We start from the raw sequence: 17754 nt of genomic DNA on the forward strand, positions 1-17754 counted from the left end.
CACGTTCAAGCATGAATGACACACAATTTGTCTGCAATTATAAAAGCAATTTCTTCAATTTATACGTTGCTTAGATATTAATATTACACGGGAACAACTTTAACAATTAAGCTCTTAGAAAATTTCAAAACTGTTTAAACTTCATTTACTTTGGAATAATGACATTGTCTCTAGTCAAGACACTTTAAACCTCTCTATAAATCACTTTCGCACAAAGCTCACAAGTGTCAACGTTGCAAATTCCATGTTCCAACACAAACATTGATATAAGAGGTTGTCTAATGCTTGAAACATTAAGAACTTTTTAATGAATCGTGTGATCTCATTTTATGCATAAAATATTAGTCAAATTTTATGAATAACCAAATAATTATAGAGCAAAATTTCTAATATTTGTAACTGCCTTAATTTCGTGTAATTTCATTATTTTTATGGTATTTTTTAGATAGATTGGATAAATAGTTAGACCCTGAATAATTAGCATAGATTAGTTATTTATGCAATAAATAATCCCAAAAAACTAAAGCGATAGATATTATTTTAATAAAAAAAATCCTTGGCTTCAAAAATATGCAGATGGAAGTAAAAGGCGCCATATTTCAAACTTTCAATAATAGGCCGCCATCCTCAAGATTCAATGAGAAGAAACAAAAGTAATTTGAAGAATGAAATATAAAAGTTGCCAACGAAAAAATATAAAGTAGCCAACGAAATATAAAATATAACAATATAAGTACAACGATATATTAAAAATGACGAAATATAAAATACAACAATACATAAAATATAAAGTTGCGAACGAAAAATGGAAAATAAAGGTTAGAGACAAAACTAGAAAACAAAGGTGGCCTAGAGGGATAAAATATATAAGATAATATGAAAATGCTAATTAGTTTATCGTTTTTTTAACGTCTTGAAATATTGAAATTGTTTTTATAGTTTCTGTATTATCTGACTAACATTGTTTAAGTGGCTTTATAAAAACTTCAACATATGATGTTAAAAATACTTTTGTTTTGCCAATCAACATATCATGTATAAAATATTTGTCTACATTAATACAAATAACATTAGAGAACAAATTTGTTGTTTGTATACATATATACCGAATTTTGCTTTATTCGGGGGTGGGGGGATTTCTAATCTAAAATTAGTTTTGCACCTAAAGCTACTGATTCTTTTTAATCGACATCTTAGTCTATTTTTTGTCATTATGTAAAAGTTTGAAAACCTTATATCTAACAGAAGATCGCGTAAATGTTGTGATGAACTTCTAGAGGAGTTCAGGCAATTAGAATTAAAATTGTATGGGAACCTGTACCCATAAATGCCGTAGTACGTGGCTAAGGCGCGCTTTCTTATTGACGTTTCAGGATGCAATAACTATTTTATAAACATACGTACTCATAAGCTTGAATATTATGAATATTTAATTACATTGAATTTCATTAATGGTTTTGCACAAATTTCACACCTTAAAAACAAACAATATTTTTGCTTTCATTTAATATTCACACATTCATTACAAACTTTACTTGCCTTTTTTTCTTTAATTCTTCACATATTCTTAAAATAAATGCAGGAGATTGATAAAATGAATAAAAGTCCCTAAATTGTTTTGTCATTTTCCCCAGTCGCAAGTGAATAATTAGCTTGACTGAAATATAATTAGCCTTTTCGGTAAAATTAAAATTACCTTCTCAAGAAAGTGAACGCTTCCATTAAGGAAACAACGACTGAAGAGCTATCAAAACGACAAGATGTGTACGAAATCTAATTGGATTTACTTGTCAGGAATTCAAATTAGACGCACTCAAGAGACCTTCACTGTAACCTTAACCTACTCAAATCTGTGATTTGAATATTGGAATAGCATTATTCTTTCCTCGGAAGTTTTCTGGTAATGAATAGTTACGTTTATTAATAAATTCGGTCTTATAAATTGAGAACTGTTTGTTTGTGTTGGAACGTGTTACATCGCTTTTCAAAATGGCAGTCACGCATTGTGAGTTTTCAGTGATTTTCTGCCGGAATTATTTTGTAAATTTTATTCGGGATGTTGACTCCCTGAATAATTTGGTTGACAGTTTTTTGTCTTATGTTGGCTTGTACCAATTTAATATGTTGACAGATTTGTTTAAATTCATTCTGTTTATTTATTTTATCTCGACCGTGATTCGTGTTCTCAACTGTAGAGGGCAGTATTTGCAGTGGCTGTTTAATATAATTATTCGTTTTCGATGGCGAAAAATTCGTTTGCAAGGGCTGCAGTTGTTTGCTTTTGCGGAGATTATTTCAACTTTCCTTTTAAGATTCGCTTGTATCTGGTTGAAGATTCAATTGTAGAAGATTGTCAACGCACTCACTGTACGTCGAAGCAAATTTGCCATCTAGGATTAACGTTGTTAGAAGTTCACAACAATTCTAAAAACATCATATCATTCACTGCAAAAAAATGTTATCTCATATATTATACATTAAAAAACAGTCTGGAGATTGCTAAAGCAAAGATTGAAATCAAAAGAATAAAGAGTAAAATGACACCACTAGGTACCTTCCTTTCAAATAATTTTCGTCATTTTTTCAATAAAATTTTTATTTCTTTTGTCATTCTGTTTCCTCTACTTATAACAGCAATAAACAATATCTTTGTGTATAATTTTGTAGACGTATTTCAACAAAGTGAGGTATTTTCAGTCGTTTTTAAAGTTCTGAATAATGTCAATTAAAAATTTGCATTGTCTTATGATTTAATTTTCAACTAATTACGATCCCAAATTAACAATGATGGAGTTCACTATTAACGCAAACAGAATACGTTAAGTCCCGATATGCATAATAATACCAAATTATTTAGAAGCAATACTTGCTTTTTGCGCAAACAAACTTATAACAGATAAACTCCATAACGTAAATAACTGATTACCAGCATTTCAGCACACAATGCATTACAGAAATTTTGCGAAACTCATAGTAAATTGCAGCATAAGAATGTCATGGCAGGTTTTAGTACAAAATAATTTACTCAAGCATAGGACGCGTGATATTATGTTTTAAAACGTCATAGCATGATCTAGCACAGGACCATCCAAACACTTTGTAACCTGCTAACTTACACCCAAATACAATGTGTGACACAGAATTTTAAAAAATTCACAGGCAGTTTCAGCACAGAAACCTTAAAACACGTTCAAGCATGAATGACTGATTAGCAGCACACAATGCCCAATAAAAATTTTGAGAAAGTCATAGTACGTTGCAGCATAAGAATGTCATAACACGCTTTAACACAAAATTATTGACTAACATTGTAGCGTATCTACCACTACAAAATTACAGCTACAATTCACTAGTATATACGACATGTTAACTCGACTCTATGTTAGGGTACCTTTTCATAGATGACGGTTGACATGGTCTGTAGCTACCATCCCCCTCATTGGTGACCTTCGGACGTGATGCGAACACGCCTATCTTGACAGTAAACGCCCACTTCGATCCTGAAACGCCTACTTCGATGGATGGTCTACATTGAACAGTTGACTTGCTACTTGTGACTGCGACATTATCCACCTCCTCGCACTGTTACTACTCAGTCTCGTCTCGATCACGCACAACGTCAGCTTGAATACACTCGACTGCTAACGGCAATACAGGAGCGACTACGACCGTGAAGTTAATACACCTTTCACATTGAGCACTCAAAAAAATACGGTGATCTTAATACAGCTCTCCCGGCTTCTCACAAAACAGCAATGAATCAACTAGTGGTATCCGTTCATCGAATTCTATCACAGATATAATTCTGGTGGGGGAGTACTGTAGCTTATCTTCCACTGCAAAATTACAACTACAATTCACTAGTATATAGGACATGCTAACTCGACTCTATGTTGGGATACCTTTTCATAGATGACGGTTGACATGGTCTGTTACTTCTCTCCCCACAAACATTATTCAAATATGGGACGCGTGATTGTATGTTTCAAACGTCATAGCATGTTCTAGCACTGGAAAATCCAAACACTTAGTAACCTGATAACTTTCACCCGAGCACAGAATGCGCTATAGAGAATTTTTAAAAACTTCATAGTAATTTTCGGCACAGAAACGTTAAAACACGTTATAACACTAGTTGACTAATTAGCAGCGAACGTTACAGAATGTTTCAGTAGAAAAACGGCGTAGCATGTTCTAACATAAAATAAACGGTTACCATTACTCCAGCATACACTGCTTGGCAGCAATTCTGAAAACGTCTTAGCAAAAAAACATAACACATCTTAACAAAAATAAAAAATTTCTGACATTCTATTATTAAACATAACGATTCATATGCATAAAATTTTAAGGAAATGATTCTAAATCACAAAGGAGAGTAAAATAAGTTATCAATTATGAAAACTTCAGTGTTTCTGCTTTCAGTTCCTCATTTATAAATCCAATTAAATTCGTACACAACTAATAGCTTGATAGCTCTTCATAGAAAGTTCTTTCCCAAATGGGAGATTGTTCTTCTTCCTAAGTTAATTTTAATTTTACCGAAAAGAATAATTCTATTTTTCTTGGAGTAATTATTCGCTCACAAATGAGAAAATTGATAAAGTAATTAAGAAAGCTTAACCATCGTTGGACTTTCGTATAAGCGACAAATCTTTAACATTCCTCAGGGACTTCATATAGTGCTTTTGTTAAATAAGTATTTTCCAATTTAATTTGAGTTTTGAGTTAAATTATTCATTGAATTTCCAAGACTACAAAATTAACGTAATATATTTTTAGCATAAAAGAATACAAGACATAAACAAAAGGACAACATTCATTTGATAACGTATCATTACTATAACTCTAAGGTAATGTATTTATGAATCGCATTGTATATGTCGGTAAATATATCATGCTACAAATGTCAACAATGGAAAAACATAGAAAAATCGTATTGAAGTTTGAAATTTTAAGCAAAACATGAAAAATAACAGAAATATATGGTAAACGAAAAAAAAACTACTAAATTTAATTTACATTAATACTTAAATTAAATTAGTTTCACGTTTTTATTTATATTCAATTGTATTTACATTTAGCATAAAGTGGATTTTTGGAAATTACTTAAAAGTATGTTTTGATATTTTATTTATACAAAAATGTATTTCTAATCTAAATAAAAATATGGATTGTAATTTTGACATTCATATATACACTGATGAGTCATTACATTATGACCACCATCCATCTATAACAATGGGTTGCCCATGTTTTCATGGTTTCTCGCCCAGGAACAATGTTTTCATGGGGCACATTAGGACCCATAATCCTTATACAATAATCTCTGACGTCTGTAAGCTGCTTGAACATAGTTGCAGACCAGGTTCACCCATTCATGGCAACAGTTTTTCCTGCGGGGGATGGTGTTTACCAACAGGATAATGCACCATGTCATAAGGGTCGAATCGTCGAAGAACATTCCAGTGACTTTCAAGTCATGTCTAGGCCCCCAAATTCACCTGACCTTAATCCAATAGAGTATTTGTGGTCCTACTTGGAAAACCAAATTCCTGCAGCCACGCTACCCCCTCGCAATGTGAGGAAATTGCAGGACCAGTTGGTGAGCGCTTGGTACCATATACCTCATACTACCTATCAGCACCTTGTGGAATCAATGCCGCGGCGGTGCTAACAGTTTTGAGGGCTAAAGGTGGTCCTACATGTTATTAGCAGGGTGGTCATAATGTAATGGCTCTTCGGTGTATATATTACAATATTTATGTAAGACCACATGGAGGAAAAACTCTGGTGAAATTACCGTACTGTGTAGTAATGATATTTCTAGTTAAAAAATTTATATATAATTTTGTTACTAAAAACTAAGATATATAATAGTTAAACTCTTCATTTGATAATTTTTCCGGTCATATGGTTACATGTTCCCGGATATTCTAGCTTTCAAAATTATAGTTCCTGTTATCATACATTTACAAACATTAAAAATTATAAAACTGAAAAGTAAATTTAACCGAATAAATGATGTTTATAACATATGCTATTAGGAATCATGATAAAATTACCAATTTTTACCACATTTACTTAATTTTTTCACAGATTATTAACCCATATTGTATTCTTTATTTTACCAAAATCATTGCCAAAGTGCATCGGCAAAATTTACTGAGCTGTTAACATGGAGTCAGAAGCGCAGCAAATGTTTCATATTCTGGTAGTTTTGACGAAACGTTTTTTCACTGTGCATACAATGATATCGTTTTCCTTGTGATCTTCCTTTACTAATAATGTGTATCTTAAAATCCTGAAATGCAGCTTAATCTAGTAACTAGACTTTTACTTAAATTATGTTGTGTATGATTTTATAAGTCATAAGAAAAATCAATTATTTACTTAAAATATTAATTTACATATTGTTTAGAACCGTTCTATTGATAAATGTATATATTAAAAACTCTATTGCAAAACTTATATATGCAAAGAACTTTAGAACTCAATATTTTTACATAAATTTTTTGAGCGCTTCCTTTTTTTTTATCTTTTATAGTTTCGCTAGGTAAAAGAAATTCGGTTAAGGAGATAGAAAGTTAAGAAAACTTTTGAATCATTTTTTTTTCTTTCAATTATAATAAATTATTTCGGGAATTATTGAATTCAATGTTATCCAACCTCACTATTAAATCTATTATTTATAAAATCTACACTATTGGATAGTTTGAAATGCGTAGAGAATTACATTAATTTTACTGCAACCGTAACATGATGACAATAATGCCATGTTGAGAACTATTTAAAACTTTATTGCACGATTTTATAGTTCAATTCAGACGGAAAAAGAAAATATGGTTCAATTTAACACTTTATGAGATTGCTGCAAATTTACACGATATCTAAGTTTAAGGTCCGAAATTATGACTTAAAGTTGAAAAGAATTTTCCGTGAATGTGTTAGAAAAAATGTCTGAAATATTAAACCTTTTTAAATTTAAATATCAACCTTTTTTAATTTTAAATGCATTTGCAAGAAAATTTTGTCAGAAAGTGTGTTAATTGGGTAATCGAGAAGATGTAAAGTGTTTATGACTGACCATCTGATTTAAATCAGATTTAATTGGATTCCTGTAAGCAAAGTCACTCATGTGTGTCAAACTCTATTGGATTTTGAATCGACCAATGTCAGGATTTACCTATGATGACATCACTTGAAGGTGTCCAATCAGGAGTATGAAATGGATCGCAACATAAAAATGGATCACAACATCGCTCATTTTATAAATAAATAGTTAGAAATTTTGCAACACTTCTGTATCGCTGTAATTTTCTGCTCTAGCCAATTGCTGTAATTTGTTTGGCATACAATTCTCTGGACTCTAAATTTATATATAAATTTTATCCTATTTAAAAGTAGTTAGGTAGTAATTATCAAAAACTAAAATTTTTGCCGTTATCAAATTCAATTCATTTCGCAAACAAAGAGCACCTTTTACTATAAAATAATACTTTTGATTAAAGTTTTTTTTTTAATGGAAACTTAAATATTTACATTTTAAAAGGCTAAATTTAAAATATTGAAATTATGAAATTAAAATAAAATGCAATTGCTTTGTGTTATAAATTCAAAAGTTCCAGCATTTTACAAGTAGTTTTATCATAAAATGTATAAAAAGAATTAGCACTCCAGCAAGAAATCATTTGAAATTAAATTTCTAAAATTATTTTAAGTACGATTTTTCTAAATTTATCATGCATTTTGAGAACGTTTTTCGAATGCTTACAATTGTTTTTGCCCAAACTTACATTTTCGATCATTTAATTCTCTGTAACCAGAGTGAAATTCCATGACCAAAAAATAAATAAATATGTAAAAACTTTATCTACATTTATAGAGAGATACTTTCGGTACCTTCCTTATCTGTACTTAATTCAACTAAAAATACACATCTAAATTACAAGCATTTTAAAGTTCTTATAGTGCATCTACGTCTACAAAAATATAATTCCACTTCACTAGTATCTAAGACATGTTAACTCGATGTCGGAGTACCTTTTCATAGATGGATGTTGACATTGTCGATACTACTCTCCTCACATTGGTGAACTGGACGCGATGTGAACACGCCCACCTTGACAGAAACTGCCACTTCGATGGATGGTTCCCATTGAATAGTTCACTAGCTACTTGTGACTGCGGCATTATCCACCTCATCGCACTGTTGCTACTCAGTCTCGATCATACACAACGTATACACACGACTGCTAATGGAAACATAGGAGTGACCATGGCCGTGAATTTAATACAGCTCTCACGATCAGCAATCAAAAGTACTGTGATCTTAATACAACTCTCCCGGCTTCTCACAATAAAACAATGAATCAACTAGTGGTATCAGTTTATCGAATTCTATCAGAGATATAATTCTGTTGAGGGAGTACTGCAGTGCGTCTTTCACTACAGAAATACAATTCCAATTCACTAGTACAGTGAATTCGCGATAACTCGAATCTGATAGGACTGACGAAAAACTTCGACCTTTCGGAAGTTCGACTTACCGTTAGTTTTGGTTTTGGANTATATAAGACATGTTAACTCGATTCTATGTTTGGGTACCTTTTTATAGATGACGGTTGACATAATCGATAACTTCTCTCCCCCCACTTTCAAAAATAAAAAGTAATATTCTTCCTCTTAGGCACTACAGCCAGTTAAGTCAGTTTATCCCAACTAGATGTATTCGAACTATATTTCTCCATCTATCAACTCCCAAATCCTTTAATCACTTCTCTTCTCTATCTGATCATCTTGTTTTAGTTAAAAACAAAAGTAATACTAACAGAAATTCCATTTCCCTTTAATAAATAAAAAATAAAGCAAAAATAAAAGTAACACTATCAGAAATTCCTTTTATCGCAGTAAACGAGTACATGTAACTTAACGATATCTTCAACGCAATGACCCAAATCGATCTACGCAGATATAATGTATTTTACGGAAATTAAACGCACTTTGGTTAGAGTGATTTCAAAACGAACTATTACTCGAATAACAGATTAAATACATGACAGTAATTCTGTTAAATGGCGTGTGAAAATAACTCAATACAAGAACTTGGCGTTAAATAAGTGCATTCATTTAAAGGAACAGGTCGTCCACCGATATAATGAGTGATTTAATTTTGAAACACAGTTGTTAAAAGGAATATTTTCATTCTTAGTTTAGAAAGTTCAAACGTCTTAGTCACTTTGTTATTTCAAAATATGTTTGGAAATCGTTCCGCCATTTTAAACACTGCAGCGAAAATATTGAAAATATTATTTTAACGAAAGTTTATTGTTTAAAGGACATGTTTTTCAATTGCCTTGGTGTGAATAATTGCAACACTGGTTAAAGTTGAGTCAGCTTTGTTGTAACGAATTTATTTATTAATCACTGCATACTAGATGCTTTTTGAAAAGGCTAAAAGATAATTTCCTCTCTCTGGTCAATCTGAAATAGCGGACGAACGTCCACAGATAAAAGATATTGCCAAAATTTCCAGAATATGGTAAACTCCACCATATGCTAAACTTTATGGAATATGGTGAACTTCACTTCATGTTTCTGGCTTTAAGAAAAAACCAAAAAGCTTGGTAATTTTTTCCGAAGCATTTTAGTAATGATTTTAGTTATATAACAATAAAATAGAGATTTATAATATGTGCTAAAATTTGATAAATGTTACAAATTCGTAATGTTATCATGATACCTAAAAGCACGGCATAAAGATAATTTATTTGGTTATATTAACTTTTCAGTTTTGTAACTGTCACTAACTGTGTGGTAACAAGAACTATAATTTTAAAAACCTGAATTTCTGGTAAACTGGTACAATATGAACGAAAACATTACCAAATGAATTTTCTAAATACCGTATATTTTGTTTTTTTTTAAACAGAATTATTGCTTTTTTTTTATCAGAAATGCCATTATTATAGAGTACAATCATTTTACCACAATTTTTTTTCTCCCTAAATGTTTACTGTCTAGTGTCTGTGCCTATATCATACACATATCTTTTTCAGATTTTATGTTTATTTTATTAATTTATTATCTCGCATGACGTATTATGCTTTGAATCTAAACATTTTTTTAAGCTTTCAAAAAAATGCTTTAAGGCTATTTCTAAACTTAAATATCAGGATTATGTATTTTGATGCAATAATTTTTCAGCAATAATGCATTTCATGTTAAAAAGGAAAAAATATTTTCAATTCCCTATGTATTTAAAAGCTACTCATTTTTTCCTAAAACTAATAACTTGTTTTTTCTTTAAATCGCATATTTCATATTTATTTAATTTGATGCAAAATAGAAAAGAAAGATAATAAGAGAAAGAATAATAGAAATCAAAGAATGTAGCAACACAGAATATTTCAATTTTGTTTTAAAAAATTAATTATTTTAATACCCCGAGTACTGTACATGTATATAAAAATTATTAAAAAAACTTTTAAAGAAAAAGACATTAAAATTCGAATTTAAACTTGCTCCTTACAATATCCAGTTTTAGCATTTCCAATTAGCATTCGTAATTCTTTTCTCCTCTGTAGACAAAAGCATCAATAGTTAAATAAAGTACATATCTTGACTTAAATTTGTTAATTTAAATCTCTTAAACTTCGCAATGGTGGTTCATAACTATTGAGTATTTAGAAATTAAAATCGACTATAAATTCGACTATAATATCAACTAGCATTACTTTTCTGTTTCTAAATTCACTTTTCGAGGACTTAAGGAATCGAGCGTTTCTCAGTGAGGTGATCCAGGTTCGATTCCAACTGTGGCTGGTTGATACGAATTCTGCTTCCGGCTCGCACCGACCGCAGTACTGACGTAAAATACACTCAGTGGTACATGGATCATGGGTTAGAATCCCCTTAACCATGGGAGGTGCTTCTGGTTTCCTTCTCATGTAACGCAAATTCGGGTTAGTTCCATCAAAAAGTCCTCCGCGAAAGCCAGTTTCTCTTTTCACGGAATAAAAATTATGTCAAAATCGAACCCTACCAGAGTAAAGATTGTATTAGATTTATAATTGTTTATAGTAGTATTATTTTTATATTTCTATATAGAAAATGTATTTTCGTAATGGTATAGAGTACGGCATTTTGTTTATTGTTACTGTATTTTTTGGAGATAATTTTTTTTTTTTTGCAATTTTATATAATGATTGCATCATGTGTTATTATTTTTGAAATTTTATACAGGGATTGCATTATTTTAGTAATTGTATGTAGTGATTGTATTTTGCATACAGCGATTTTTCTTTCAGTAATTGTATATGGGGATTGTATTTTATTTATGATGATTGTTTTTTCAAAAGACTTATATAATGACTACAATATTTCTTTTACTTTTTTAATTATATATAGTTATTGCATTTAATGTATAATTATCATTTTTTTAGCAATTGTTCATATCGACTATAAATCGTTATATATCGACTATATATCGTTTACTCATTTCTTCGTCTATTCGTTAGCGATTGTTTATTTATTTGTTTCCAGTGATTGTGAAGGGGAAAGTAAAAGATTTTTAGTAATTGTAAATAGGGATAGTATTTTTTTTTATAATTGCACATTAAGATTGTATTAGATTTATAATTGCGTACAGTAATATTTTTATTTTTATAATTGTATACAGCAAATGCATTTTCGTAATTGCATATGGTAAAAATATAGCGAGTATTTTAAAAGCATTAGCGATTTTTCTTTCTGTAACTGTATACGGGAATTGTATTTTGCTTATAATGACTGTTTTTTTAGAAGCCTCAAGTAATGACTTCAATGTTTTTTTAAGCTTTTTTTCAATTGTATATAGTTATTGCATTTACTATATAAATATTGTATTTCAGCAATTGCATTTTTCCTCAAAACCATGCAAAAAATATTCTTGTTTCCATAAAACTCACGAAAACAGTGGCCGAAAGAAATACCGTCAATTAGGCTAATTCACTTCTGCATTTAATGACCCAATTAGCTTCGATACTCTCATTGCCTCGATTTATTACTCACCGAGTCTATTTTCTCATTAAAACAAGAAAGACCAACCCGCCATCACAATAGTTAATGAACAAAAAGAACAAAAAATGGCCAGTCAGATTACGTTTCTTTATGTGCGAAAATCGGCCGTTGGCGAGGAAAACGAAGGAAAAAAAAGTTCTGATTTGGCAGGTGAAATGACTCCAGGGAAAGAGAATGAGAAACAGTTGAGAAACCAACAGTCTATCGAGCTTGGAGAATGAACTTGGAGAATGAAAGAACAGGGATTTGTCATGGGAATGAGAAAGATCTTGGATAAAGAATTCGTTAAAAGATTCGAATGTTCTCCATTAACTTTGGCACAACTGCAATCAAGGGCAATAATTACGGCTTTTGGTCTATAATCTGCAACCAGAGAATGAAATTGATTACTATCAAGCTCTAAGTTACTATATGAACGTCTTGTGCTGAGTGGTTCTTCTTTTGCTTCGACGATAATTAAAACTTTTCTTTTTCCTTTTTCCAATGCCCACCTATTTGATATTTACCAATACAGACGTATTAGGACAAATTTGTTGGCCATTATTTCAGGGGCACCATATTAAGCGGCCCAGCACAGAAAAGGCAGATAGTACAGAGAATGAAAGAACATCCATGCCTTGTCCGGGATTCGAACCCAGAACCTTTCTGATGCAACACAGTCCGGTGGGCCAATAATTAAAATTTCAGAGAATTAAAAAAAATGAAATAAATTAGAGTATTTTATAATTGCAATTGAATTATGTTGTTGTATTATGTATATTTGAACTTGAATACAGCGATGGTATTTTTAATAACTGGAATAAATGCTGTTTAGAGTAATTGTATTTCTAATAATTGTATTTTTTAGCAATCGTATACTGCGATTCTATTTTTGTGATTGTTTATGTAACGATTGTATTTTTTTTAATCGTAAAAGTCGATTGTATCTTTTCACAATTTACTTAAAGATTGTATTTTATTTACTGTAGCTTTATGTCTTTAAAAATTGTATTTAATGATTAAATTGTTTTTATAATTGTTTATAAATATTGTATTTATTTATTGTATACGAATCGTATTATGTTGATGACTGTATATAGCGATTGTAGAATTTAGTTTTTCTCTATGGAGATTTTATTTTATTTATAATGATTATTTATAACAGTAATTGTATACGGTGATTGCATTACTTTTATAATTGTCTATGGGTGTAGTATTTTGTGTGTAGAGATAATATTTTCTAGTAATAGTATTTTTATTCCAAACCATTTATAAAATTTTCTTGTTGCTAGGTCTTGTTAAAGTTTTAAAAGAATGACCATGAAAATGTATAATTTATAACTATTATAGTAACCAGTTAGGGGGTGTGAGCCAATCCCCGATTTACACGTGCTCCGTATTCCCCACACCCAGTTATTTTTTAGTTCAGGATCTAATAACCCAGTATTCCCTAGATAAATATTTTTCTTTATCAGGTGTTATTAATAATAAGCAAAGAAGCTAGTCAAAGTAAAATTCGTGTTTCATAACAATATTTACTTATTTAAAAAAGAAAATGTTATTCTTCTTTAGTCGTCAACGAATTATATATTTTTCTTTAGCAAAAATTGATGACAAAGGAGAAAAGATGTTGTTTATTTTCCTGTGATTTACATCTGCCTAACCATACTATTGAACTTTGAAGAAGAAAAAAATTTGTATTTACATACAATACCAGAGGATAAACTAAGCTAAGGATTAAACACCTCGCCAAATGCGACAAAATCGTAAATTTGGCGAATAAAATTGTGTTTTAGCAAAAGTATTGTCGAATAATTTTTTCCACTGGAAAAAAAAAATATTTAATTTGATCCTCAAAATTACGTCAAAATGAATTTTCTTGACAAATCAGTATTTTTTATTCGATTACAGTAACTTTCGGTAGTTGCGCCTCATAACCAATTAGAATTGGGTCCAAATATTATAAGTCTGAAACAAACTACCGTAAAGTAGTTTTCTATGGGGAAAAATTAATCACAAAAAATTGTTAAGATTTACATTTGGCGAAAACTTTCGAAAATTGGCAAATACTTATACCTATGTATAAGAATGGCTATATAAAGTACTTTATTTTTCTGAAAAAAGTATATACATCTTATAATTATACTCCGAATAAATACATTCATTCTGAAAACGTCAGACATTTTGTCCCCTACCATTAAAAAACATGTTAAAAAAGTTTTATGTAGTACATAGCAATCGCTTAAAAGTTATGCATCTGAATAATTTAGCGCAACTGTAACTAAGGCACTTTCAATATAACCAGTCCCTTCTCATTATCTAAGAGGGAGAGACGTTGATTTAAAGCGTCAGAACACAATTCCCGATAAATTACGCCCAGAGAATAATATTTTGACTGAGGGTGTTACCACTGCTGCTTGTTGAATGTCCACGCCTAGGTTATTAACATTGCATGCAATTAATTTTGAAATTTTGTGACGGCTACCTCTGTTTGAAGTAACTCATAATACTCACTATTTCAATTTATAAATATTTACTCTGAACTTCATTATGTAATGCATTTAACGTTAATAATAGTGATTTGGGCAACGAAGGAAAGTAACGTTTATATGTAAAATTCATATTTAATAGCGATGGGATATTGTTAAGAGGATAATGTAACTGATAAAATTATTCATCGGAACTTTGTATCTCTCACAAACTCAATACTGGGTTTCATGGAGTGCAAAATTTTTGTTCGAAAATAAATTCTTTATTTGTCAACTATAAAGAGCATTTAAAATTACTAAATGCAGTTCTACGCTTCCTCTAATAACTTGTTTTAGTTGCAATTTGTTTAAACTTTAAATATTGAATTAAAGAGCTTCATAATATTATTTGTGGGGAGAGAAGTTACAGACAATGTCAACCTTCATCTCTGAAAAGGTACCCCACCTAGAATCGAGTTAACAAGTCGTATACACTAGTAAATTGGAATTATATTTTTGTAGCGGTAGATACACTACAGTACTCCCCCACCAGAGGGGAGTCATCGAATTCAACTGTGATAGAATTCGATGACCAGATACCACTAGTTAATTCATTGCTGTTTTTTGTGAGAAACCGGGAGAGTTGTATTAAGATCGCCGTACTTTTGAGTGCTGATCGTGAGTCGTCGCTTCTGAGTCGCTGTGAGTTGTCGTGAGGAAACTCTACATAGAATTGAATTAACATGTCTTATATACTAGTAATTTGGAATTATATTTTTGTAGTGGTAGATACACTACAATATTCTTAATATGGATTTGGATAACGAAAATTTACTAATTAACACAAATTTCTAGCTCTAAATAAAGCTCAACACATTTTATAATCAATCACACATAACCTTAAAAAAATCGAAAAACCTATATGTTGTATTATGTAAGAAAAGTGTGAACTGGACTGTAATATGAAACACACAGCTGTTTGAACGTGATTTTTAACAATACTATTAGAAAACATAAAATTAAAATAATTTAGATATATAAAAATATCGGTACAAATGCGCACGAACAGCTAGTTCATAATAGATAAGCTTCGCTAGCGGCGTTCTATAACTTTTCCGGCTATAGGCTACTTTGCAATTCTTAAACCTTGTGATGAACCTTTCCTCCCCTCCAATTTTGTAACCCCTAAACAGAATAAATATTATTAACGTTACTGTACTGAAATGCCAACAAACGCTACTAGGGGTGCTTTCCTATTATACACTAGCTGCACTGAGAATTGGTACAATCAAAACTACCGAAATATCGTAAAATTTACCATATTTCCGCTTGCCCTATTGGAGCATCACAAAGCACGGTAATTTTTATCAAAGCAAATGGTAATAACTTTCATAAAATTAAAAAATAAAATATGGTTTTATAATGTGAGTTAAGATTCGATATATGTTGTAAAATTCAGCACTTTTATCATGATAGCTTAGAGCATAGCATAAAAACTGCTTATTTTGTTAAATTTACTTTTAAGTTTTGTATTTTTTATTAAATATGCAGTGATAAAACTATAATTTTGAAAACCAGAATATCCAATAAACCGTTTCCATACAAACGGAAAAATTATCAGATGAATGGTTTAAAAACCGTATATTTTGGTTCTATTAACCAGAATTATGGCTTCTTTTTTCTTTTTTTAATCAGAGATGGGATTTACGTATAGTACGGTAACTTTGCAAGAATTGTTCCCCGTATGCTTATGTGCAATTGAATCGGTTGTATCATTTTTCAAAATTATTTTAATTTAATGTTTGCTAATATTTGTAGTCAAAAATATTCGTTTAGTTTCAAAAGTTTAGATTACAGATTTTAGGTCTAAAGTTCAGAATTTTTTATTTCAGTGACGTCAATCACCAATCGTTAATTTGATTGACGAGATCTGCATGTGAATATCATACTTAAATGCTTATTTTAATGCTCTTCAGCAGCTTTCCATTTATTTCGAAAAAAGCTGTTTACTTCTAAGGAATTTGTCCTTCAATTTCAGACAAGCGAATTAATTCTCTGTTTCCGGAAAAACTTTGCCAAACCAATTTTAAAAGAATTAAAAGACTAATTCCAAAACATTTGTGAGGAAAGAAATACTTTGATATTTCAATAACTTCATTTACTGAAACTTAATTATTTCTTTTTATTCGTCACATCAGCTCACATTGAAAGCCCTAGAATCTGTTTTAGTCATATCAACGCGGATTTCTCTGTTAATGACATGAGTTCATCACCTCTTCTACATATCGAGTGGAAATTCTATTTGCTCGTAATTGCCTGTCTTGGCCACTGCGGTTTTTCTTGATTTGTTTTTTCACCTTTTTTCAGTCTCGACTTCCACATTTTTTCTAGTTTTTTTCACCTCTATTTTCCTTTTTTCTTTGACAATTTTACTTTTTTGTTTCGAATCACTTTTGTTTTCTTATTCACGTCTGGTAAGTCTTGATAAAGGATGTCTATTTTGGAGTGCTCAAAATATGTCAAATTTTATAACCATCTTCAATATTTTGAAGCACGTGAAACTTTTAAACTTGAAGATTTTCGTTGTCTAGTTTGGAACTCAACCCATAGGTTGAGAATTTCTAAGGGTGGGAATATTTAGAACATTCGACTAAAATTCGTTGTTGATTCGACAAAAAAAATTGTTACAACGTTGATCCATTGTACAGTGATTTGATTCATAATATGATGCAAATTTTTGCATCCTTAGTGAAACGTTAAATTGAGTGTTAATTGAGTGTTATATTTGAGTGTTAAAATCATTAAATCACTCATATCAATCAAAATATCAATGATATTAATAAATAATATTAATCATAAGTGTGATAACATGATCCAACTTGGTCCCATATTATTGTTGTAATTAATTTAAATAATCATGTGGTTCCAAGCTCTTCAAAATTTCTATATGTGTAAATTGCGTTTTATAAGCGTTTTTCTGTTAAAAATTGCCATATTTTCACTTTTTGTTTCAAAAAATAACCTCCTCTATACCATAATATTCCAATATTGACGCAATTCTGCCCCCCCCCCCCAGTTGATGTTGAAGAGTTTTAGGGGGGGGGGGCTAGGATTTTTTACATGGGTGTGTGAAGACTTACCTGCAGATGGAGTATACTTTAAAAATAATGATTTTATTTTGTATCGAATAAATAATATATATTTGACTATGCTTAAATTACTACTATTAAAACAGTTATTAATTCAG

General features: G+C 30.6%; 2 protein-coding genes across 2 annotated transcripts in view; one reads left to right on the forward strand and one right to left on the reverse strand.

Annotated features, from left to right (window-relative positions):
- The window catches only part of LOC107439363 (uncharacterized), a 566421-nt gene that overhangs the window by 455915 nt on the left and 92752 nt on the right, over positions 1–17754 (reverse strand). The gene's annotated exons all lie outside the window — the stretch shown is intronic.
- The window catches only part of LOC107436757 (uncharacterized), a 91303-nt gene that overhangs the window by 882 nt on the left and 72667 nt on the right, over positions 1–17754 (forward strand). The gene's annotated exons all lie outside the window — the stretch shown is intronic.

This window comes from Parasteatoda tepidariorum, chromosome 7 (assembly GCF_043381705.1).
Source record: "Parasteatoda tepidariorum isolate YZ-2023 chromosome 7, CAS_Ptep_4.0, whole genome shotgun sequence".
Classification (NCBI taxonomy): Eukaryota; Metazoa; Arthropoda; class Arachnida; order Araneae; family Theridiidae; genus Parasteatoda; species Parasteatoda tepidariorum.